Source organism: Mobula hypostoma, chromosome 2 (assembly GCF_963921235.1).
Source record: "Mobula hypostoma chromosome 2, sMobHyp1.1, whole genome shotgun sequence".
NCBI classification, from domain to species: Eukaryota; Metazoa; Chordata; class Chondrichthyes; order Myliobatiformes; family Myliobatidae; genus Mobula; species Mobula hypostoma.
Genome location: NC_086098.1, coordinates 73,391,111 through 73,418,018, shown reverse-complemented (window position 1 = coordinate 73,418,018; position 26,908 = coordinate 73,391,111). Strand labels below are relative to the sequence as shown.

The window sequence follows — 26,908 nt, the reverse complement described above, 5'->3', positions numbered from 1 at the left end:
CAGGAATCTGCAACTCCAGAAAACAAGGCACAGTATAACTGTGCAGTCTGCCTTCGTATGATGCTACACCGATCGCTGCAAAGGGAGAGGGGACAGTGACTATAACATGAAGAACAGGGATATCTCCAGCCTCAGTCAATCCTTCTCAAACTATAATCTGCAAATGCTGACCTTCTCAAGCAAGCACTTGATGCACAGTTTCCAATCTAAATCCAGCACAGTGAGTATGAGTGGCCAGTGTGGCCTGAATAAATCTGCTGAGTACTCTTTTCCTTAGATGATTTCCCTGATACTTTCTATTGCAAGAAAAAACAATGCTTACCAACCCCTTCTCAGTTATATTTGTTGAATTAGTCTTCTGATTGAAATTGGATTTTTTCATTATTGCCACAGGTTCCAAGATACAGTGAAAAACTGGTTTGCATGCCACCCCTAGCAGATCATTCCATACATTGAGAAAGTGCAAGGAGGGAAAAGCAATAACAGAACGCAGAAGACAGTGTAGCAACTACAGTGAAAGTGCCGCACAGGGAGAGAATAAGTTACAATGGCCATGATGAGGTAGATTGTGAGATAAGGAGTTACTCCAGTTTACACGAGATCCGTTCGAGAAACTGACAGCAGTGGGATAGAATCTGTTCTTGGCTCTGGTGGTTCATACTCTTAAGCAGTACATCACAGGTAGAAACTTCCTAACTACCGAGCATATCTACATGAAACGCTGTTGTAGGAAAGCAGCATCAATCACCAGTGATCCCCGCCATCCAGGTCGTGCTCTCTCCTAGATGCTGCCACTACGTAGAAGGTACAAGAGCCTCAGGACTTGCACCTCCAGGTTCAAGAACAGTTGATATCCTTGAACCATCAAGCTTTTGAACAAAAGGTGGTAACTATAGTTGATAACCACAACCAATGATCTCACTTTCAAGGACTCTTTATCTCATTATCTCATGTTCACATAATTTACTGTTATTTATTTATACTTGCATTTGCACAATTTGTTGTCTTCTGCACTCTGGCTATAGATTTGCTAAATATGATCACAAGAAAATGAATCCCAGGGCTATATATGGTGACATATATGTACTTTGATAATAAAATTTACTTGGAACTTTGAAGTAAGTTTTTTTGCCTGATGGAAAAGGGGAACAGAGAGAATAGCTGTAGTGAGAGGGGTCTTTGATTATGGAGGGGAGGTTGGTTTCATTGATGCGCTGTGCTGTGTCCATAATTCTCTGCAGTTTCTGTGGTCATGGGCAGAGCAGCTGCCATACCAAGCTGAGATACATCCAGATATGATGCTTTCTATGGGGTCTTTGTTAAAACTCACCACAAAGAGCATCTTTTTGGGACAGAAGAATACCACTGAGTTACTTTAAAAGCTGAGAATATTTTCAAACTTATGCTTAAAATTAATTCTGTTAAAGAAACAGGGCTCACTGTCTAGCATGTGGAAATCACCAGTTATTATGTTCAACTTGTGTTGTCACTTTCCTATCCCAATCCTACAACAGGTTTCCCTGTTCTACAACACTCCCCAGGAAACTACAGTTTACTGTCTGTGTCCTCCAATGTTTTTTCTTTCCACGGTGAATTAAACATCACTTGCTATTCCTCAGCCCACTCACTCGGCTGATCAAGATCCTGTTTTATCTTAGATAACCATCTTCATTGTCCATTATACCATCAATATTAGTATCATCTACAAGCTTACTAATCATGTTACCTACATTCTTATCCAAATTGTTACAACAGTGGACCCAGCACAAATCTCTGTGACACACCACAAACTAAAGGCTTCCATATCTGAAAAACATCTCTCTACCACCACACTCTATCTCACAATGTCAAGCAAATTTTGTATCCAAGTAGCTGGCTTGTTCTGGATCCTGCATGTTCTAACCTTCCAGACCAACATACTATGCAGTATCTTATCAAAAGCCTTGCTAAACCCATGTAAACAATGCTTACCACACAACTCTTATCTATCTTCTTAGTTATCTCTTCAAAAAACTCATTCCACATGGAAGTCCATTCGAACGATCCATATCAGTCTTTGCATTTTGAATTCATGTAGGTAATGTTTCTCAGAATCCTCTGCAATAACTTACCTACCACCAACATAGCCTTTCTGCTCTGTAATTCAGTACTTACTTAAAGAACACATCAACCACCCTCTAGCCTTGCAGCACCTCACCCATGCTGTTTTTTTCCGAGCTTCCCCCAATTTTCCCTGGGATACACTGCCAGCAGAAGTGGTGGATGCGGGTTTGATTTCAACATTAAGAGAAATTTGTTTAGGTGCAAGGATGGGAGGGCTTTGGAGGACTATGGTCCAGGTGCAGGTTAATGGGACTAGGCAGATTAATCGTTCAGCACAGCCTTGCTGGGGTGAAGATACAGTTGTGCTGCAGTGTTCTATGACTATAAGACTCCAAGTGATCAAGCCCACTTTAATCCATTTGAAGACCTCCCGCACCTCATCTTCTCTGATGTGGACCCTCTTCGATACATTGACGTTACTAAGTTCACTAACATACGTCAGTATCATTCTCCGTGGGAATAGGCAAGAAATATCATTTAGGTCCCCACCATCTCCTGTAGCTCCAGCTGTAGCTCCTGAGAAGAGAATTTAGAAAGCCAGGCAGAAAGCTGAGAAGCAGGATTTCCAGGGTAGGAATGCCTTGATTGCTGCCTGTGCCACTCACCAGTGAAGGAAGAAACAGGATGATTTGGCCGATTAATGCGTGGCTGAGAAGCTGGTGCAGGGGGCAGGGCTTCAGGTTCTTGGATCATTGGGATCTCTTCTGGGGGAGGGATGATGCATTTAGAACCTGAGGGGACCAAATCAGGTTTGTTCGAGCTGTTGAGGAAGGTTTAAAGTAAATTTGGCAAAGAGGTGGGAACTGGAATGAAGGGACTCAGGATAGGACAGATGGCAAAAAAAATGCAAATATAGCGTGCAGTCAGACTGTCAGGAAGGGCAGGCAGATGACAGGACAAAATTGCAACCTGCAAGGTAAGTATCAGTGCATTAGGGATGCAGAATCAAAAAGGGGAGCAAATACAGTACTCACAGTGTTATGTCTCAGTGCAGAGAGTATAAGAAATAAGGTGAATGATCCTGTTGCACTACTACAGATAGTCAGGTATGATGTTGTGGCCATCATAAAATTATGGCTGAAGGATGGTTGTAGTTGGGAGCTGAATGTCCAAAGTTATACATTGTATCAAAGGGATAGGAAGGTAGGCAGAGGGGGTGGCATGGTTCTGCTGGTGCAGAATGGCATCTAATCAGCAGAAAGATATGACATAGGATCAGAAGATGTTGCATCCTTGTGGACTGAGTTAAGAAACTGCAAGGGTAAAAGGACCCTGTTGGCAGTTTTATACAGGCCTCCCAACAGTCGCTGGGATATTAACTACAGATTACAACAGGAGATAGAAATAGGGAAAAATGAAGAAGATGCAAGACCGATGTATCCCAAAAATGAAGAAATACTTAAATGGCAAAATAGTATGACCATGGCTGACAAGGAGAGTCAAAAAGCAAAGGAGACGGCACTACACAAAAATTAGTGGGAAGATAAAGTAAGATTGCGAGGCTTTTAAAAACCTACAAAGAGCAACTAAAAAAAATTAGGAGGGAAAAGATGAAATATGTAAGCAAGCTAGCAAACAATATTAAAGTGGACAGTAAAAGCTTTTTCACGTATGTAAAAAATAAAAGAGATGAGAGTGGATATAGTGTCACTAGAAAAATGAGGCTGGAGAAATAATAACAAGGGACAAGGAGATGACAGATGAACTAAATGAGAATTTTGCAACAGTCTTCATTATGGGAGACACCAGCAGTGTGCCAAATGTTGAACGGTGTGAGTGCAGAGAAGTGAGTGCAGTTTTTATTACTTTATACTTTATTGTCGCCAAACAATTGATACTGGAACGTACAATCATCACAGCAATATTTCATTCTACGCTTCCACCTCCCTGGATTACAAATATTAAATATTAAAATAGTAAAAATTAGTAAATATAAAAAATTAAATCAAAAATCATAAATAGAAAATAGAAAAATGGAAATTAATGTAATGTAAAAGAACCGAGAGGCAGGTCCAGATATTTGGAGGGTATGGCCCAGATTCAGGTCAGGATCCGTTCAGCAGTCTTATCACAGTTGGAAAGAAGCTGTTCCCAAATCTGGCTGTATGAGTCTTCAAGCTCCTAAGCCTTCTCCCGGAGGGAAGAAGGACGAAAAGTGTGTTGGCTGGGTGGGTCATGTCCTTGATTATGCTGGCAGCACTGCTCCGACAGCGTGTGGTGTAAAGTGAGTCCACGGACGGAAGATTGGTTTGTGTGATGTGCTGCGCTGTGTTCATGATCTTCTGTAGCTTCTTTTGGTCTTGGACAGGACAATTTCCATACCAGGTTGTGATGCACCCTAGAAGAATGCTTTCTACGGTGCATCTATAAAAATTAGTGAGGGTTTTAGGGGACAGGCCAAATTTCTTTAGTTTTCTCAGGAAGTAAAGGCGCTGGTGGGCCTTCTTGGCAGTGAACTCTGCTTGGTTAGACCAAGTCAGGTCATTTGTGATATTGACCCAGAGGAACTTCAAGCTTTTGACCTGTTCCACTTGCGCACTACCGATGTAAATTGGGTCGTGCAGTCTGCTACTCCTTCTGAAGTCAACAACCAATTCCTTCGTCTTGCTGACGTTGAGGGATAGGTTATTGCCTTCGCACCATGCCACCAGGTTCTTAATTTCCTCTCTGTACTCAAACTCATCATTACCCGAGATACGGCCTACAATTGTTGTGTTATCAGCAAACTTGTGTATTGAGTTTGCTGGAAACTTGGCTAGACAATCATGGGTGTACAGTGAGTACAGCAGGGGGCTGAGTACACAGCCTTGTGGGGCACCGATGCTCAGAGTGATTGTAGAGGAGAACTTGTCCCCTATTTTTACAGCCTGGGTCCTGTCTGTGAGGAAGTTGATGATCCAGCTGCAGATCTGAGTGCTAAGGCCCAGGTTCCAGAGCTTAGAAATCAGTTTATTTGGAATGATGGTATTAAAAGCAGAGCTGTAGTCAATGAAAAGGAGCCTTACGTATGCGTCTTTATTCTCCAGGTGTTCTAAGGAAGAATGTCAGGCCAGAGAGATAGCATCTGCCATTGACCTGTTGCTCCGGTAGGCGAATTGCAAAGCGTCAAGGTTGACCGGTAGGCTGTGGTTGATGTGTGCCATAACCAATCACTCGAAGCACTTCATAGCAATTGACATCAGAGCCACAGGTCGATAAGTCATTCAGGCATGCCACCTTGCTATTACAAAGGAGAAGGCGCTCAAAAAGCTGAAAGGCCTAAGGGTACACAGGTCACCCGGACTAGAATGACTGCACCCTAGGGTTCTGAAAGAGGCAGCAGTAGAGATTGTCGAGGCATTAGTAATGATCTTTCAGAAATCATTGGACACTGACATTGCAACTCTGGAAAATTGCAAATGTCACTCCACTCTCTAAGAAAGGAGGAAGGCAGTAGAAAGGAAATTATAGTCCAGTTAGCCTTCCTTCAGTGGTTGGGAAGATGTTGGAGTCAATTGTTAAGGATGAGGTTATGGAGTACTTGGTGACACAGGACAAGATGGTCATCATGGTTTCCTTAAGGGAAAATCTTACCTGACGAATCTGTTGGAATTCTTCGAGAAGATTACACATAATGTAGATAAAGGAGATGTAGTGGATGTTGTATATTTGGGCTTTCAGAAGGCCTTTGACAAGGTACCATACATCAGGTTGCTTACCAAGTTAAGAGCTCATGGTATTATAGGAAGGTTCCTGGCATGGTGAAAACATTGGCTGATTGGTAGGAGGCAGTGAGTGGGAATAAAAGGATCCTTTTCTGGTTGGCTGCCGGTGACTAGTGGTGCTCCGCAGGGGTCGGTGATGGGACCACTTCTTTTTATGCTGTATATCAACGATTTGGATGATGGAATAGATGGCTTAATTGCCAAGTTTGCAGATGATATGAAGATTGTTGGAGGGGGAGGGGGTAGTGTTGAGGAAACAGGAAAGCTGCAGAAGAACCTCGATTAGGAGAATAGGCAAACAAGTGGCAAATGAAATACAATGTTGGCAGAATTTTTTTAAAGGGGAGAAAATCCAAAAATATGAGACACAAAGGGACTTAGGAATCCTTGTGCAGAACAACCTAAAGGTTAACTTGCATGTCCAGTCAGTGTTGAGGAAGGCAAATGCAATGTTAGCATTCACTTTGAGAGGTCTAGAATACAAGAGCAGGTATGAGATGATGAGGCTTTATAAAGCACTGGTGAGGCCTCACCTTGAGTATTGTGAACAGTTTTGGGCTCCTTACCTAAGAAAAGACATGCTGGCATTGGAAAGGGTTTAGAGGAGGTTTACAAGGATGATTCTGAAAACAAAAGGGTTATCATACTGGGAACGTTTGATGGCTCTGGGTCAGTACTTGCTGGAATTTAAAAGGATGGGGGGGGGGGATCTCATTGAAACTTTTCAAACGTTGTAAGGCCTGGACAGTGGAAAGGATGTTTCCCATGGTTGGGGAGCCTAGGACAAGAGGATGAAGCCTCATGATAGAGGGGCATCCATTTAAAACAGATGTGGAGAAATTTTGCCATCCCAGAAGGTGGTGAATTTGTTACCACAGATAGCTATGGAGGCCAGGTCATTTGGTGTATTTAAGGCAGACCTTGACAGGTTCTTAACTGGACTCAACGTGAAAGGTTATGGGGAAAAGGCCTGGGAGTGGGGCTGAGGAGGGGGGAAAAGCATGATGAATGGCAGAGAAGACTTGATGGACCAAATGGCCTAATTCTGCTCATATGTCTTATGGTCTTAGGTCTTATATAGAAAAACTCATTGATTTTTAAGCGGTCCTATTGTTTCCATAGTTACTCTTTTTTCCTTTAACTAATTGTGAAATGTCTTCGATTCTCCTTTACCTTAACTGTCAAAGCTATCTCATGTCCCATTTATGTCCCCTAGACTTTGTTCTTAATTGCTAATTAAATTAATGCCCATGTCCCTTAAAGGCTATCACACCTCTCTGGATCCCCTGTGCTCAACATCCTTGAGATTGGATTAATGTACACAGCATGGTTGTTTCAAAGATCCGTTGTGATGACCTGAGACAAGATAAAATTCAGCATTCTGCACAAGCGTAGAGCTTATCAACACCCTGACCCCTTCTTTACACTCTCTGGTCTGAACAATTACAGGTATAAACCCCAGTATACACTCAGTGGCCACTTGGTACACCTGTTCACCTGCTCGTTAGTGCAAATATCTAATCAGTCAATCATGTGCCAGCAACTCAATGCATAGAAGTATGCAGATATAGTAAAGAGGTTCAGTTGTTGTTCAGACCAAACATCAGAATGGGGAAGAAATGTGACCTAAGTGACTTTGAGCATGGAATGAATGTTGGTGCTGTATGGAGTGGTTTGAGTGTCTCAGAAACTGCTGATCTCCTGGTATTTTCATGCATGACAGTCTCTGGAGTTTACAGAGAACAGTGCAATATACAATAAAACATCTAGTCCTGTGGGTAACAATGACCTGTTAACGAGGGAAGTCAGAGGAGAAAGGCCAGACTAGTTCAAGTTAACAAGAAGGCAACAGTGATTCAATGAACCTCGTGTTACAACAGTGGCGTAGAGAAGAGTGTGTTTGAACACACAAAATGTTGAATATTGAAGTAGATGTGCTACAACAGCAGAAGACCATAACCATACACTCATGGCCACTTTATTATGTACAGGAGGTACCTGATAAGGTGGTCACTTAGTGTAGAATAACGAAAGTGTATGCTCAGCCTATGTCCTGCTCTGCCAGGAATCTGGCTGAAATCTGACTATAAGACAAAGGAGTAGAAGTTGGCCATTCAGCCCATCGAGTCTGCTCCACCATTTTATCATGAGCTGATCCATTCTCCCATTTAGTCCCACTCCCCCGCCTTCTTGCCATAACCTTTGATGCCCTGGTTACTCAGATACCTATCAATCTCTGCCTTAAATACACCCAATGACTTGGCCTCCACTGCCGCTCGTGGCAACAAATTCCATAAATTCACCACCCTCTGGCTAAAAAAATGTCTTTGCGTCTCCATTCCGAATGGGCACCCTTCAATCCTTAAGTCAGGCCCTCTCATACTAGATTCCCCCATCATGGGATACAACTTTGTGACTTCAGCTCTGTCCATGCCTTTCAACATTCGAAATGTTTCTATGAGATCTCTGCTCATTCTTCTAAACTCCAAGGAATACAGTTCAAGAGCGGACAACCGTTCCTCATATGCTAACCCTCTCATTCCCGGAATCATTCTAGAGAATCTTCTCTGTACCCTCTCCAATGGCAGCACATCCTTTCTTAAATAAGGAGACCAAAACTGTCCACAATACTCCAAGTGAATTCTCACCAGCGCCTTATAAAGCCTCAACATCACATCCCTGCACCTATGCTCTATTCCTCTAGAAATGAATGCCAACATTGCATTCGCCTTCTTCACCACTGACTCAACCTGGAAGTTAACCTTAAGGGTACCCTGCACGAGGTCTCCCAAGTCCTGTTGCTTCTCAGAACTTTGAATTCTCTCCCCATTTAAATAATAGTTTGCCTATTTATTTCTTCTGCCAAAATGCATAACTATACACTTTCCAACATTGTATTTCATTTGCCACTTCTTTGCCCATTTTTCCAATCTATCCAAGTCTCTCTGCAGACTCTCTGTTTCCTCAGCACTACCGGCCCCTCCACCTATCTTCATATCATCAGCAAACTTAGCCACAAAGCCATCTATTCCAGAATTCAAATCGTTGATGTACAATGTAAAAAGAAGAGGCCCCAACAAGGAACCCTTGTGGAACACCACTGGTAACCGGCAGCCAACCAGAATAGGATCCCTTTATTCCCACTCTCTGTTTCCTGCCAATCATCCAACACCCTATCCATGTATGTAACTTTCCCGTAATTCCATGGGCTCTTATCTTGTTAAGTAGACTTACGTGTGGCACCTTGTCAAAGGCCTTCTGAAAATCCAAATATACAGCATCCACTGCATCTCCCTTGTCTAGCCTACTTGTAATTTCCTCAAAAAATTGTAATAAGTTTGTCAGGCAGGATTTTCCTTTAAGGAAACCATGCTGAGTTCTGCCTATCTTGTCGTATGCCTCCAGGTACTCCGTAACCTCATCCTTGACAATCAACTCCAACAACTTCCCAACCACCGATGTCAAGCTAACAGGTCCATAATTTCCTTTTTGCTTCCTTGCCCCCTTCTTAAATAGCAGAGTGACACTTGCAATCTTCCAGTCCTCCGGAACCATGCCAGAATCTATCAACTTTTGAAAGATCATCGCTAATGCCTCCGCAATCTCCACAGCTACTTCCTTCAGAACACGCGAGTGCATTCCATCTGGTATGGGAGGTTTATCTACCTTTAGACTATTCAGTTTCCTGAGTACTTTCTCTGTTGTAATTGTGACTGCGCACACTTCTCTTCCCTGCCACCCTTGAGTGTCCGGTATACTGCTGATGTCTTCCCCAGTGAAGACTGATGCAAGATACTCATTCAGTTCCTCCGCCATTTCCTTATCTCTCATTACAATTTCTCCAGCATCATTTTCTATCAGTCCTATATCTACTCTCACCTGTCTTTTACTCTTTATATACTTGAAAAAGCTTTTAGTATTATCTTTGATATTATTTGCTAGCTTTCTTTCAGTTGCTGCAGTTAAAAGATGGGAGTAGACAGTAAGAAAGATTCTCAACCAAATGAAGGACGTTAAACAAAGTTAGTTATCCTACTTTTGTGTAGGTGTAAGACAATGAGGAACTGAGATCTTGAATCAATATGTTAAGCAAAAAGTAATAGTGGATCTTCTCAGGCGGATGGATGTTCTGAGAGTTGTTCTCATTATTTTTGGAGGTAGAAATCCTGAAGGACTTCAAACATTAATTTAGCTCAAAACAAGTTCATGTAGGAGGTAGGTGATCTAAAAAGAAACGACTCTTTCTTTCAGCGGAATCATTTTTGTTTTCAACCTTTTTCATTCTCCACATAAATGATATATTACGAGACAACAGATCACTTTAATAAAGAATCATGAATCTATTGATACCCTTCCAGCACACGAAGAGTGTCTGATGGTTGTGAGCCTGTATTCACTAGAATTCAGAACAATGAGGGGATACCTCATTGAAATCCATCGAATGGTGAAAGGCCTTGATTGAGTGGATATGGAGAGGATGTTTCCTATAGTGGGAGAAACCAGAGGACACAGCCTCAGAATAGAAGGGCGTCCTTTTAGAATGTAAAGAAAGGAGGAATTTCTTTAGCCAGAGAGTGGTGAATCTGTGGAATTCTTTGCCACAGGCAGCTATTGCGGTCAAGCTTTATGTATATTTAAGGCAGACATTGACAGGTTCTGGATTGGTCAGAGCGTGAAGGGGCACGAGGAGAAGGCAGGAGATTGGACATTGAGAGGAAAATTGGATCAGAATTGATGAAATGGTGGAACAGACTCGATGGGCCAAATGGCCTAATTCTGCTTCTGTATCTTATGGTCTGATTGTCTTACAACATTTATATCCTCATTTTGGGTATTTAGTTCAGCCTCATTCAGAAGCAGTTAATCTTCCCCTGCTTAAATATTTATTTTTATGTTCACTGACTCACTTACAGCTGCTGACGCTATCACAGTGAAAGTAATTAGATGACAGAAGTAACAAAGGCACATGAAGGGGAAGAACAAAATCTAAAATAAGTGATCATAATGATTACTGTGGCTTCTGGAAAGCCCCAGATTCTGATTTCTATGCATGGATCACACAATGAGGTGTTAATCGCCTCTCCAATAGGATACAAATTTACAAGTGCAATTTTAATCATAATTGTAGACAGACAACCTCACATCACATCTTTTCTTTAGTTAAATTTTTGTTAAATTTTTACATATAGTTGCTCCACAAGGGCTGTAGCTGAACTCATGAAGAGTGTGAGCTTTACTCTCAGATCCATAAATACCAGACGCAAAACATTGCTGTCAATAATACAAGGGGTTCTGCAAAGGATGGAAATCTTGAGCAACACACACAAAATACTGGAGGAACACAACAGGTCAGGCACAGAATTTATGGAGGGTAATAAACAGTCAACGTTTTGGGCTGAGACCCTTTATCAGAGCTGAAAAGGAATAATTAGGTGGGGGGAGGGGAGGGGATGGAGTGCAAGCTGGCAGGTGGTCGATGAAACCAGGTGACAGGGAGGGCGGGTGGATTGGAGATGGGAGATAAAGTAAGAAGCTGGGAAGTGATAGGTGGAGGAGATAAAGGATGGAAGAAACAAAGAATCTGATTGGAGTGAAGAGTGGACCATGGAAGAAAGGGAAGGAAGATGGGCACCAGAAGGCAGGAGATTACTCTCAATAACATGCTTTAGGTTCAGAATATTAAGGACATTTATCTTTGTAACTGACACAAGTAGTTCAGTCCTTTCTGCACAGAGTCTGCATGGATATCCACCTGCATCCATCAAGTTTGTACAATCGTAGAACACCAGCTTCAAGATTCAGTAGTGAATCAGGGCTTGGGCTCAGGGATCCCAAAAAAACAAGCTGAATCTTGTTACAACAGGAGGCCTCATTATTCCTCACTCACCCCAGAACAACGCCTAGGAAAGCCGTCTTCCCATCAACAGTGTGAAGATCATTAGCTGCTGTGAAAATATCCATGTTCCATTACTTTGTTTCCTTTATGCGTCAAGATTCAAACTTGATACAGTACAGACACAATGTCGTTACTCACTATTTCAGAGCAATACTTAAAATCTAATACTGAGTGATTCTTGCCACAAATTTGCTGCTTCACTGTCTGCTGGGAATTATGCAGCGCCAGCACTTAATGTGGCCTTCTCTCTTTAAGGATCTAATAAACTGTGGGCTGCCGCCTGCGGACTGGGAATATTGCAACAGGTTCAGAACACAGTTTAAGATTAGTGACACAGGTGGCCACAAAATTTTATTACATCTAAAAACAATCTTGAAATTCTAAATTTCAGCCCTGATATGAAACTGCTTCAATGGTTATTTAGGTGTTTATTTTCGTTTGCTCCTATGAATCACCTAAAGCGTACATCACGATAATTTAAATTTGCATCATTTAACATTTAGTATAACTTTCAGTTTTTTACAGTGTTTCACAGGACAAAGGGAAGGAGCCCACACATTCAACTCTCATACATTTAGAGTGAATTTCTTTCACTGGTCCTGATTTACATTGCCATTCTCTGGCACTGAGAGGCAGCAGCTCAATTAGCTGTGCCACTGTGCAACCCAGGGAATTCGACAGAGATGGGAAAGGTCATCAGGAGTTTAGAGACAGCAAAAAGAGGGCATTCAGAGACCAGGAGAAACAGATTCAAAGTGATAGATAATAAAACAAAGAGGGCCAATGTGAGGAATTGGTTTTTAACACAAAGATGATCACATCGTCAAACTGTGTCAAATTCAGTGCTGGGACCTTCCTTATTGGTTATTTATCTGAATGATCTGGATGAGAATGTACAAGGTATGGTTAACAAGTTTGCAATTGCAACTAAAATAGCTGGTGTCATAGACAGTGAAGATGGTTATCAAAAAGCACAGAGGGATTTTGATCAGCTGGTCCAAGGACTCACTTTCAATGACTCTTTACAACTCATGTTCTCAGTATTATTTTTTATTTGCATAGTTTGTCTTCTTTTGCTCATCAGTTACTTGTCAGTGTTTGTTTATGCATAGTTTGCTGTAACATCCATTGTCTTCCTTCCTTTCTGTAAATGACTGCAAAATAATGAATATCAAGGTAGTGTATGTTAACTGATATACTTTGATAATAAATGTACTTTGAATGACAAATAGTGCTGAGTTTTGGAAAGCTGTACATGTGGTATATAGTGGATGACAGGGACTGGGGAGTGTTGTACAACAAAGAGATCTAGAGGTACAAATAACTGGCTTCCCGAAAGTGGTGTCACTGGGAGACAGGGTGGTGAAGAAGGCACTTGACATGAGGACCTTCAGCAGTCAGGATGCTGATGCAGGAGCTCGGGTGTTATGTTGCAGATATTGGTGAGACTGCACCTGGAGTATTCCGTACAGTTTTGGTCATCTTGTTGTAGAAAAGAAGACATTAAGCTGGAAAGAGTAAGAGAACATTTTTGACAATGTTGCCAGGACTCGTTAGGCTAGGACTTTAATCCTTAGAGCATAGGAGACAGAGGAGTGACCTGAAAGAGGTGTATGAATTCATGGGGGTCATAGATAAAGTGAATGTACAATGTCTTTTTCCCAGGGAAAAGGACTCAAAGTCTAGAGGGGTCTTAAAATGAGAAGTGAGAGAGATTTAAAATGGACACAAGTGGTATCTTTTTCATGAAGAAGGTGGTTCAGGCAGGTACAATTACTAGCATTTAACAGCCACTTGGTCAGGTACATGGAGAGGAAAGGCTTAGAGGGAGATGGGCCAACTGCAAGGAAATGGGACTACATCTTGTTCTGCTTGGACCAGTTTGCTGAAAGGAAATGAGGCAGCGATCGCTTCAAGAAAAGAAAATGGATGGGCACTTGAAGCAGAATCATTTATAGAATAGATCAGTATTCCCATTGAAAATTAGTAGGAACCTCAGTGAAAGTGACAAAAAGGGAACCAGTATGTTCAACAGAGTCCAATGTACACTCAGTGGCTACATTATTAGGTACAACTGTACACCTGTTCATTAATGCAAATATCTAATTATGTGGCAACAATTCAATGAACAAAAGCATGCAGACATGGTCAAGAGGTTCAGTTGCTGCTTCGACCAAACATGAGAATGGAAAAGAAATGTGATATAAGTGACTTTGACAGTGAAATGATTCTTGGTGCCAGATGGGGTGGTTTGAGTATCTTAGAAACTGCTGATCTCCTGTGATTTTCATACATAATAGTCCCCAAGTCCCTAGAGTTTACAAAGATTGGTGCAAAAATCAAACAAACAAAAATATCCAGTGAGCGGCAGTTTTATGGGTGAAAATGCCTTGTTAATGAGAGAGGTCAGAGGAGAATGACCAGATGGTTCAAGTTGACAGGAAGGAAATTGTAACCGAAATAACTACATGTTATAACAGAGGAGAACAGAGGAGTACAAAAGAGCATTTCTGAATACACAAGTTGAACCTTGAAGTGGATGGGCTACAGTTGCAGAAGATCACATCAGGTTCCCCTCTTGTGGCCACTATATTAAGTACAGGATTGCACCTAATAACGTGGCCACTGAGCATAGTTTTGAGATGCAGCAGTACTAGATGTGGTATGGTTTGTGAAGCACACCATAAATGGAGTGACAGAAGCACCCTTTCAGAGACTGTTCGAGGTCAAGAGAGGCAGCATTCCTTTTCCTGGACACATTCCATGACAAATACCAGCAACGCTCTGTGGAACTCTCCATACCAGTTTAATCTGAACACTTACTATCAAATCTCTCCTGACTTCTTTGTGCTGAGAATGTCTGAAAATTGTCTGAAGAAAACAAACAGAAAATTGTTTGTGATTTTCTAACTTTGCAGTAATGGTTTATATTTTGTTAAACAACATTTTCAATGTTCTCATGAATGTTATTTTGTATCACGGAAGGTAAGATGATCATATACACAGTGTATTTGAGACTGTATCTTTATCAAGACAAGTTTCATGAAGTTACGGAAGAGAAGGAAGTCACACTATGAAATGTTTGGTATTGAAAACCGGAGATGACCAGCCTACATCAATGTGTCATAACACAATGCCTGACATACAATGAGTTGCCAACAGCTTCAGTTACTTTCCGCACCAGCAATATAATGGATTGTGCCAGGACGCTCTGGTTATATCACACATTATAAACCAGCAGTGAGAATGTCTCTGGACTTTGTTGAGTTCGCTCGGCTGTGACCACTGCAGTTCCTGCACATTCCCCTATTCTAATCATCCCAACAACCTCAGAAATAGCTCATAAAAAATTTGATCTGAATAATGCCATGATGCTTTCTGATTCATTGCCACTGCATTATAAATACAGTTCAATGAGTCAGTGAGTTATTGAATAACACACCACTGAAACAGGCTCTTGAGCCTGACTGAACCATGTCAACCTATATTCCCATCTCAGCTAGTCCCATTTGCCCATGTTTGACCCACTCCCCTGGGCCATGGTATTATACTGGTTAGTGTGACGCATTGCATCTCGGGGTGTTGGACTTTCGAGTTCAATCCTGGCATCCTCTGTAAGGAGTCTATATGTTCTCCCTATGAACTGCGTGGGTTTCCTTCGAGTGCTCCAGATTCTTTCCACAGTCTAAGGATGTGCTGGTTAGTAGGGGTTAATTAATCATTGTAAATTGTCTTGTGATTATGCTAGGGTTAAATTGGTGGGTAGCTGGTGGTGTGCCCTGAAGGGCCAGAATCTCCTGTTCTGCATGGTATCCCCAGATGAAATAAAATAAAATAAACATAAAAGATCACCAGAATGCTCCCTGGATTACAGGGCATAGGCTGTAAGGGAAGGTTGAATACACTTGGAGAGTTGGTGGCTGAGGGGTGATCCGATAGTGGTTTATAAAATTATGAGAGGTATAGATACAGTACATAGACTCAGGGTGGGACATAGGCTCAGGGTGAGAAATGTCAAATACGAGACAGTATAGAGTTAAGGTGAGGAAGGATAGTTTAACGGAGATGTTTGAGGGCCATGTGTTTTACATAGAGTGCTGGTGTGTGAAACAGGCTGTCAGAGAAAGTGGTGAAAACATACAACATTAGCGTCTAAGAGGTATTTAGACAGACACACGACCATAAATGGAGAGACAGGCATCATGTGCAGACAGTAGGAATTAGTTTAAATTGGCATCACAATCAGTGCAAATGTCGACTGCTTTTCCTCTTCATAGCTGCTGCCTGACCTGCTGAGATCCTCCAGCATTGGGTGTGTGTTAATCTGGGTTTCCAGCATCTGCAGAATCTCCAGTGTTCATGTTGCACTATAATTTGTGTCAGATTGCGAGGTTGGATTTCTTCCCAACAGTCTTCATGATGTCTACTGTCTGTTTTGTTTTTATAGATACATATTCTGGTGTAGGAATGGCAATATGATCAATTTTATTTAAATCTGGCAAAATAACGGAAAACAGCGGCTTGGATTACAATTCCATCACCAATTTGGTTCGAGGGCTGATTCCATTCACTGCAACACAAGTTCAGCTTGCTCTGCCCGTATAGGGTGCCGTGGTAGCACAGTGCTATTACAGTTCGGGACTCTGGATCTTGGAGTTCAATCCTGGTGTTCTCTCTAAGGTGTTTGTATGTCTTCCCTCAGGCGAGGGTTTTCTCTGGGTGCTCTGGTTTTCTCCCCCAGTCTGGTTAGTAGGTTAATTTGTCATCAGAAATTGTCCTGTGATTAGGATAGGGTTAAATCGGGGGTTGTTGTGTGGCCCAGCTCGAGGGGCTGGGGTGTTTATTCCACATTGAGCTCTAAATAAAAGAGCTATTCCGACTTGCCAGAAAGAAATGATTAATGAAAGCAACAGACACGGATCACAGCTAAAAGTGGGAGAACCATGCATTGAATAACTCCCAGCTGACCAAGTCTCTCATAAAACTCTAACTTCGCAGCGATGTTCATTTATCTACCGGAGCTACCATTTGCTCTTGAGCCACAAATTCTCACCAGACGCGAGATACATGAATATGCAAAGGAGAGCCTATAGCCTGGGAATCAGATACTTTGGTGGCTGCTGTTACTTTGAGCCTTATCACACTAGGGCCATAGTAGAAATATTGGCAGCTGAGAGAACCTTCATTCCAGCAGCTTGAAAGAAACATTGATGCCCACTGATAAAACAAGAGTTTGACAGCAAGGTCTATATTTTAACAAAATAACATATTCAGTATCAAGACAAATAGAAGTGAATGACAATCATGGCAAATTACTGTTTGGATGGAGTGAAAATGTGAATGTCAGAAAGCAGGGCTTCCAACTTCATGAAGTTGGAAGGGTTTGTGGACAAATGGGTTTGCTCAAGCTACCCAGTGGTGGCAGGGCTTGGTCAGGTTTAATGAATCTTTTCCTATCAATTACAAAGTTTAATCAGGGTTTAGCAATCTCCTGAGAATAAAACTGGCCTCCTGACCTCTATAAGAAATGAACATCTTACTAATGCAAATGTGCTGAATGAACAGAACCTTCAGATTGAAAGCTATTGGGAAAGTCACATTTTATTAGTGCCTGGTTTGGAATATGTGTACAGCTTGCATTGCCTTGTTATAGGTAAACTGGAAAGATGACAGAGAAGATTTATAATGATGCTGCCAGGACTTGAAGGATTGAGGTACAGGGAAAGATTGAGATCATGAGGCGCGTAGTAAGGGTGAACGCAAACAGTCTTTTTTCCACTGAAAGAGAATCCAAAACTTGAGGACATCGGTTTAAAGTGAAAGGGGAATGATTCCAAAAGGATCCAAAGGATAATTTCTTCTTGTACAGCGTGGTTAGTATATGGAACAAGCTACCAGAGGGAAAGGTTGAAGAAGGTAGGGTAACTTTTAAAAGACATTTGGACAGGTACATTCTCTCAGTGACCACTTTGCTAAGTACCTCCTTTACCTAATAAAGTGTTCCTTGTCTTCTGCTGCTTTATCCCATCCACTTCAAGGTTTGATGTGTTTATGAATTCAGAGATGCTCTTCAGCACACTACTGTTGTAATGTGTGGTTATTTGTGTTATTGGCACCTTCCTGTCAGCTTGAAGAAGTCTGGCCATTCTCCTCTGACCATAAGACCATAAGACAGAGGAGAAGAATTAGGCCATTTAGCTTATCGAATCTGCTCCATCATTGCATCATAGCTGATCCCGGGTCCCATCCAACCGCATTCTTGCTATATCCTTCGATGCCGAGCGATCAGGAAACGGTCAACTTCCACCTTAAATATGCGCACAGACTTGGCTTCCACCACAGTCTGTGGCAGAGCAGTCCACAGATTTACTACACTACTGTTAAAAAAACTCCTTCTTACCTCTGTTCTAAATGGTCGCCCCTCAATTTTTAGGCTGTGTCCTCTCGTTCTGGATACCCCCAACAGAAGAAACATCTTCTCCACATCCACCCTGTCTAGTCCTTTCAACATTCAGGTTTCAATGAGATCTCCCCTGCATTCTTCTAAATTTCAGTGAGTACAAGCCCAAAGTTGCCAAACATTCCAAATATGTTAACCCCTTTATTCCTGGAATCATTGTGCACCTCCTTTGGACATCCTCTCTCAGAAATGGGGCCCAAAATTGTTGACAGTACTCTAAGTGCAGTATGACTAGTGTCTTATAAAGGCACAGCATTATCTCCTTGTTTTTATATTCTATTCCCCTTGAAATGAATGCCAACATTGCATTTGCCTTCTTTGCCTCTCTCATTAACAACACATTTTTGCCAAACAGGATTGTAGTTCACTGGATTTTTTTGTTTGTTTTTTGCATGATTTTCTTTAAACTATAGAAACTGTTGTGCATGAAAATTCTGGAAGACTAGCTGCTTCTGAGATGCTCAAGCCATCCCAACTAGCACCAGCAATCATTCCATAGTCAAAGTCACTTAGATCGCATTTCTTGTCCATTCTATACATTTGCTATAACCCTTTTTTCCCCATTTACATATGTGTTCTTCCTGTTGTAAAGATCATCTCAGACAAGTGTTTAGATTCTGTATGAATACTGTACCACAACAGACTTACTGTGAAAACTCCAGGCAGTAAACATCCCAATCAGCTGAAGCCAGTGTCACTGAGATTTCTTAAAAATAGCAGTTTTCTTTGACATATCTTTTCTGAAGTTTTCTTTTAATGAGATTTTCAGGTAAATATAATAAGGTGTACGATGTTCCAGCTTTTTTTTGCATCAAAATTTACCAAAGTTCTGCGTATGAATTCAGATTCTAAACAGTTTTCCATACAAGGGGCATCTTTACATAATTAAAACATTTGTGGATCTTCTAATCTTAAACCTGATTTGGAAGAAGACTGATGGCCATCTTCCTGTGATGGAGGCAGTAACGCTGGGTAACCATACTCGGAGAAATCTGTGTTCAATCCTTGTTGGCTGAGTTCTGAACATTCACGTTGTTCCAGCTTTCAGAAAATCTTCCAATTGTGATATGAGGTGACGTAACAATTCCCAAAATCATCTTCTTCCACATATAGGTCTTTATTGTTTGTTCTAATTCTGTACCTTCTCCTGTCATTTAGTTTCCTCTTGCATCCTCAATTATTTCACATTGAGAGGCATAACACATGTAAAACAAACCCCCGAAAAAGCTGTTCTCACCCCATTGGCGTTTTGTGACTTGCATTTTGTAAACCCTTGGTTTTTCATACAAAAAAACACTTCTGTGAATTCCTCAGCTGGGTAGTCATCCAATACAAAATATTCTTCACTGGTTACATACAAAGTAAAGAGTTCAATCATCTCTTCCTGGCTCTCACAGCCGGCAATCCAGAGACTGCAGATTCATTGTGGACATTCATACAACCCTCACTTGCCAACCTTCTCTATAGTTGGGTAGTAGGAAACACAACTAGTTTTGTGAATGGCATTTAATACATCCACACTGAGAGCAGCTCAGCTGGGCCAAAACCAGAGTGAGTCAACTTAAGCCTTGACAGTTCGACCCTTAAAATGGGTGGGTAGAAAATCAAGATAATTCACAGAAAATATCAAGTAAAACATTTTGATATCTGCTTTCCAGCAACGGGAATAGAAATGCTGACTTTGGGTGTGATCTATCTTCAAATCCAATGTTTTGGTGATGCAGCTTTTGATTATAAATACAATTCCTCAGCAATTCCCCAACCATTTTGTTTGTTGTAATAATGCCACAACTGCTTGCCACAATATGGAAAATTTGGTTCAGAATACTGTTGCTGTTGCTCACTTCTATTGATTGCATGATCTTTTTCTCTTTCTTTCTCTGTGGGCATTAGGGGTTGGTCTCTTTTTAATTGGGTTCTTTTGGGTTCCTTACTTTGTAGCTGCTGTCGGCAAACAAATCTCAAGATTGTATACACATTCCTTGATAATAAATGTACTTTGAATATGATAAATTCAGCTAGAAGGTACAGGGAGAAGCCAGAGAGCTTAGTAACATAGTGTCAAGACAACAACCTTTCCCTCATGGTCAGCAAGACAAAAGAGCCTGGTAATGGGGTGGAGTATACTCCCTTGTCCGTATCAATGGTGCTGAGGTGCAGATAGTTCACAGCTTCAAGTTACGCGGTGTAAATATCACCAATAGCTTGTCCTGGTCCAACTGCATAGACACTATGACCAAGAAACCACTAGCATCTCTACTTCCTCAGAAAGCTAAGGAAATTCAATATTTCCCCAAAATCACCTATTTTTATCAATGCGCCATTCAAAGTATCCTATCTGATAACATCACTGTTTAGTATAGCAACTGTTCTGCTCATTACTATACAAAACTGCCAAGAGTTGTGGACACAGCTCAGCACATCACAGAAACCAGCTTCCCCTCCCACCATGGCCATTCCACTCTCCCATCGACTATAAGATATATGTCTGAAAACACATACCACCAGGCTTAAGGACAACTTCTAGCCCACCAATATAAAATTCTTGACCAGTCTTCTCGAATCTTAAAGATGAATGCTTATTCTCTTAATTTACCTCAACATGGCTCTTGTACTTCCTCTAACACTATATTCTGCACCCTGCTAGTGCCTATCCCCTTGTACTACATCGATGTACTGATGTTTGGACTGATCTGTAGGGATGACATGCAAAACAATGGTTTTCTCTGTATCCTGGTAGATGTGACAATAATAAAACACCATTGACAACTTAATTCTGCACAGACATGCAAACACTCCATGTCACATACACCAATTTTATAGTGCAGGGGAATCCCATGTGGGAAAATCTTAGAGACTATTTAACCTCAGTAAAATTAGACACCATTTTAATCGCTCAGAATTTAACGAAAACAGTGATGGGTTCTCCCAGACAATACCATCATTACAGAGAATATTATGACTTAAAACAAAATCTGTTTACAGGACAATGACAGGCAAAAATAAAAGTTGCATCCAGCATGTGATTTCTTTTGGACCATGAACTAAATAAACATATCACAGCTGTGACTTCCAGAAGTCATTAGCTCATTTACAATGTCCCTGCCTCAAACCCACCTGTGACCAAGATTGTGAAATCAGGCCACTTGACTGATTGGTTCTGACAGCCTCTTTTCTCTCAATCTGATGCAGTGAGTAGATCGAGCAACTTCAGGACCAGTCAGCCAAACCAATTAGTTTTTCACAGAGGCAGTGCCAGAGCAGCCAGCAGTTCCTTTTCCACCGTTGCACAGCGTTCAAATGGTGATAGCCAGCTTGTGTGGCCTAGCGTGAAATGAAACAGCACCCAATTTAAGAGAACCTTCCGCTTCATTGCAAGATGAGCCTACAGTGCTCATCTGAACCAATGCATTCAGATGGAAGAATCTGAAACCAGGCCATTTTGTCTGCACTTCTTTCAAAGCACTGCAAGACCCTCTGTTAAGTGTCGTCACGGCTGATAGCAACATGCAGGTGAGCCAGTTAAAAAGGCGATAAATGTTAGCCTTATTGGTAAATTCATCATCCTGTTTCCCTAATAAAATTACATGGTTGTAACTTCACCATCTGAAATTGAACTGTTATTTTACGGTCAGATTAGGGCCATGTCCTTTGGTTTTCTATTTCTACTTTACATAGAAGAAAGAAAATTAAATTTCTATTACTGCAAATTCCAACTCCAATTCAGATCACTGTGACTCATGAGGGAATGGACATATTGGTGAATGGCCTGAACTATATAAACTCTCAATGTATCAGCTGCTGGTGTGTTCTAGTTCCAGCAAAGTATTGCAGTTACTCACTAGAAGATGTTCTGAGCAACCAGCCACACACTGCACACTTTCAGAAAGAGAACAACTTTTGTGCCAGGAACTCCAAAGTGACACATTTCATTCAATCCCTTTGATCCCTTTGGACTGTGCCCAAAATCAGTGAAGAAGCACGACTTTAGTTTTCGGAGTTTGGGCTGTGCCCAATCAATGAATGGGATTCATTAGAAAGGGCAAATAAAAATATAGCAGAGGCAAATGGAGAGGTCATAGTGTGAGTGGGTCAGTGTTGGAGTGGCTTTCGCTAATCTGGCTCAGGTGAGATCAGGCTTGGACAAGGTAAGTACCTGGTAAGTTTCTTCTTTTCTTCTTTATTCTTTATTTCTCATCTGTTTGGGCACAGTCAGTGCCCAAGTGGCTACAGGGGCTGTGTTGTATTCTTTGTAGAGATCTGGGAATTCTGGGAGACCTCCAGCTTGCATAATTCTGCACCAGCTGTACCAAACTGCAGATCCTCAGAACTGAAGCTGCAGCCTGATGACCTTTGGCTCATAAGGAATGCTGAGGAAGTGATAGATAGAAGCTACAGGGACGTAGGTTGCAGAAAGAAAGTAACTGGGTGACTGTCAGAAGAAAAGGGAGTACCCCTGTGGCTGTTCTCTTCAATAGTAAATAAACCATTTTGGATACTGTTGGATAGAACATAGAATAGTACAGCACAGTACAGGCCCTTCAGCCCACAATGTTGTGCCGACCCTTAAACCCTGCCACCCATATAACCCCTTCCCACCTTAAATTCCTCCATATATTTGTCTAGTAGTCTCTTAAATTACACTAGTGTATCTGCCTCCCCCACTGACTCAGGCAGTGCATTGCACACACCAACCACTCTCTGAGTAAAAAACCTTCCTCTAATATTCCCCTTGAACTTCCCACCCCTTACCTTAAAGCCATGTCCTCTTGTATTGAGTGGTGGTGCCCTGGGGAGAGGCACCGGCTGTCCACTCTATCTATTCCTCTTAATATCTTGTATACCTCTATCATGTCTCCTCTCATCCTCCTTCACTCCAAAGAGTAAAGCCCTAGCTCCCTTAATCTCTGAAAATAATGCATACTCTTTAAACCAGGGAGCATCCTGTTAAATCTCCTCTGTACCCTTTCCAATGCTTCCACATCCTTCCTATAGTGAGGTGACCAGAACTGGACACAGTACTCCATGTGTGGCCTAACCAGAGTTTTATAGAGCTGCAACATTACCTCGTGACTCCTAAACTCTATCCCTCAACTTATAAAAGCTAACACCCCATAAGCTTTCTTAACTACCCTATCTACCTGAGAGGCAACTTTCAGGGATCTGTGGACATGTACTGCCAGATCCCTATGCTCCTCCACACTATCAAGTATCCTGCCATTTACTTTGTACTCTGCCTTGGAGTTTGTCCTTCCAAAGTGTACCACCTCACACTTCTCCGGGTTGAACTCCATCTGCCACTTCTCAGCCCACTTCTGCATCCTATCAATGTCTCTCTGCAATTTTCAACAATCCTCTACACTATCTACAACACCACCAAGCTTTGTGTCATCTGCAAACTTTTCAACCCACCCTTCTACCCCCACACCAAGGTCGTTAATAAAGATCACGAAAAGTAGAGGTCCCAGAACCGATCCTTGTGGGACACCACTAGTCACAACCCTCCAATCCGAATGTACTCCCTTCACCATGACCCTCTGCTTTCTGCAGGCAAGCCGATTCTGAATCCACCTGGCCAAACCTGATGGGAATTGTACAGTGACATCCAACTAGTGGCAAAGATGTGGCTACAAATTACAACTGGAGATAGAAAATGCATTTCAAAATGGCAATATTACGATATTCATGGGGAACTTCAATAAGCAGGTAGATCGGTTGGTATTTGCAATGCAAGAGGGAGAATTTATAGAACGCTTACCAGATGGCCTTTTAGAGCAGCTCGTGGTTGAGTCCACTAAGAGATTAGGTATTTTGGATTGGGTGTTGGTGTTGTGCAATGAATCAGAATTGATTAGAGAACTTATGGTAAAGGAACCCTTAGAGAAAGGGTTCATCACAAACAAGAGAAAATCTGTAGATGCTGGAAATTGAAGCAACACACACACACACACACACACAATGCTGGAGGAACTCAGCAGGGAAGACTGCACCTATGGAAAGGAGACAGTCCATGTCTTGGCCTGAAATATCGACTGCCTGGCCTATATAATGTGATAGAATTAACCCTGCAATTTGAGAAGAAGCTAAAGTCAGATGTATCGGTATTAATGTGGAGTGAAAAGAATTACAGAGGCATGAGAGAGGAACTGGCCAAAATTGATTAGAAGGGAACACCAGTAGGAATGATAGTAGAGCAGCAATGGCTGGGGTTTCTGGAAGCAATTCAGAAGAAGCAGTATAGATACATCTTAAAGAAGAAGTCATATTCCAAAAGCAGAATGATGTGACCAAGGGAAGTAAAAAAGACCATAAAAGCCAAAGAGAGGGCATATAATTGAGTAAAACTAGTGAGAAGTCAAAGGATTAGGAAGTTTCAAAAACCAACAGTCATAAATAAGGAAAAAATGGAATATGAAGGTAAGCTAACCAATAATATTAAAGAGGATATCAAGAGGATATACTTTATGAAGAGGATATCTTCAGATACTGTATATAAATGATGCTGGAGAGTTAGTACTGGGGACAAGGAACTGGCGGAATATCTGAATAAGTTATTTGCATCAGTCTTCACTGTGAAAGACACTTGCAGTATGCTGGAAGTTTGAGAAAGTCAGGAGGCAGAAGTCCCTTCCCTTACTAAGGAGAAGGTGCTCAGGAAACTCAGAGGTCTGAAGGTAAATAAATCACCTGGACCAGATGGTATACACCTCAGGGTTCAGAGTTCTCATCACCCCAGGCTGAAATGATTGTGGAGGCATTAGTAATGATATTTCAGGAATCAACAGATTCTGCCAGAGTAGAAAATTGCAGTATCACACCAATAATCAAGAATGGAGAGCGACAGAAGAAAGGAAGTTATAGGCCAGTTGATGTGACCTCAGTGTTTGGGAAGATGTTGAGTTGATTGTAAAGGATGTGGTTTCGGGGTACTTGGAGGCACATGAGAAAATTGGCCAAAGTCAGTATGGTTTCCTTAAGGGAAAATCTTGCCCAATAAATCTGATGGAATTCTTTGAAAAAATAACTAGCATGATAGACAAAGGAGAATCAGTTGATGTTATGTGCTTGGATTTTCTGAAGGTCTTTGATAAGTTGACACACATGAGGCTGCTTTACAAGCTAAGAGCCCATGGTATAACAGGAAAAATATAACATAGAGAAAGCAGTGGCTGATTGTCAGTGGTAATAAAGGGAACCTTTTCTGGTTGGCTGCCAGTGACTAGTGGTGTTCCACAGGTTGGGACCACTTCTTTTTACGTTATATGTCAATGACTTGGATGGTGGAATTGATGGTTTTGTGGCAAGTTTGCGGACAATATGAAGTTAGGTGGAGTGGTAGGTAGTGTTGAGGAAGCAGGGAAGCTGCAGGACTTAGACAAATTAGGTGAATGGCAAAGAAGTGGCAGATGGAATAAAGTATAGGAAATTTATGATCATACATTTTGATAGAATAAAGTGCACACTATTTTCTAAGTGTTGAGAAAATTCAAAAATTGGACATGCAAAGGGGCTTGGGAGTCCTTGTGCAGGATTCCCTAAAGGTTAATTCACAGGATGAGTCAGTGGTGAGTAAGGCAAATGTGATATTGACATTCATTTCAAGAGGACTAGAATGTGACAGCATGGATGTAATGTTAAGGCTTTATAAGGCACTGGTGAGGCCTCATTTGGAGTATTGCGAGCAATTTTGGGTCCCTTATCTAAGAAAGGATGTGCTAATATTGGAGAGAGTTCAAATGAGGTTCATGAAAATGATTCCTGGATTGAAAAGCTTATACTGTGAGGATGGCTCTAAGCCTGACTCAATGGAATTCATAAGAATGAGGGGCGATCTCATTGAAACCTATCGAATGCTGAAGGGTCTCGATAGAGTGAATGTGGAGAGGATATTTCCTATGGTGTGGGAGTTTAAGCCTCAGAATAGAGGAATGTGCATTTAGAAAGGAGATGAGGAGGAATTTCTTTAGCCAGAGAGTGGTGAATCTATGGAATTCTTTGTCACAGGTGGCTGCAGAGGCCAAGTCATTGGGTATATTTAAGGGAGAGATTGATAGGTTCCTGATAAGTCTGAGTATGAAGGGAGAACGTAGGAGATTGGGGCTGAGAGGGAAATGGATCAGCCATGATGAAATGTTGGAGCAGGCTCGATGGGCGAAATAGCCTAATTCCGCTCCTGTATCTTATGGTCTTACGTCATTGTCGAATGCAGATTATTTGCAAGAGTACAACACGATCTATCTGATTCCTTGTAAAACGTATTAAAGCAGACCAAGGTCTCTTTTCCCACCATTTACAATATTCATTTTGACATTTGCAAATTTAATACAGAAATCCTGAATTGCTTTAAGACACTCTCAAATGCTAAAAGCTGAACAGTTAAAATTGTCTTTGGGATTGGCAATATCTTAATAAATCTTAGCACAGCTATGTACTAAAGCAATGTTCATGAAATATAGTCCTTTTTGTTCTTTCCTGTTGCGGAATGTCAAATACTAAAGGACATGATATTAAGTGAAAGGAGACAAGTTTAAAGGGCATTTATGAGGCAAGCTGTTATTTATTTATTTCACACACACACACACAGTGTGGTGGGTCCCTGGAACACAGAACCGGGGTGGAGGTATAAGAAAATCTTACACAATCAGGAAAGCTCACCAGTGCCTCTACTTTTAGAGGAGACTGAAGGGAGCTGTACTATACACATCCATACTCATATCTTCCACAAATACATAGTAAAGGGCATCC

At 41.5% G+C, this 26,908-nt stretch overlaps 1 protein-coding gene across 8 annotated transcripts in view; it reads right to left on the bottom strand.

Moving 5' to 3' along the window:
- The window catches only part of dlgap2a (discs, large (Drosophila) homolog-associated protein 2a), a 656,057-nt gene that overhangs the window by 315,667 nt on the left and 313,482 nt on the right, over positions 1 to 26,908 (bottom strand). Inside the window, exon 1 of one of the 8 annotated variants that reach the window (XM_063038751.1) lies at positions 11,695 to 11,811. The exons of the other annotated variants lie outside the window; for them this stretch is intronic. The gene's annotated coding sequence lies outside the window, so the exon portion shown is untranslated. Of the gene's footprint in view, positions 1 to 11,694; positions 11,812 to 26,908 lie in introns of those variants that run through there. 8 annotated transcript variants of the gene reach the window in all.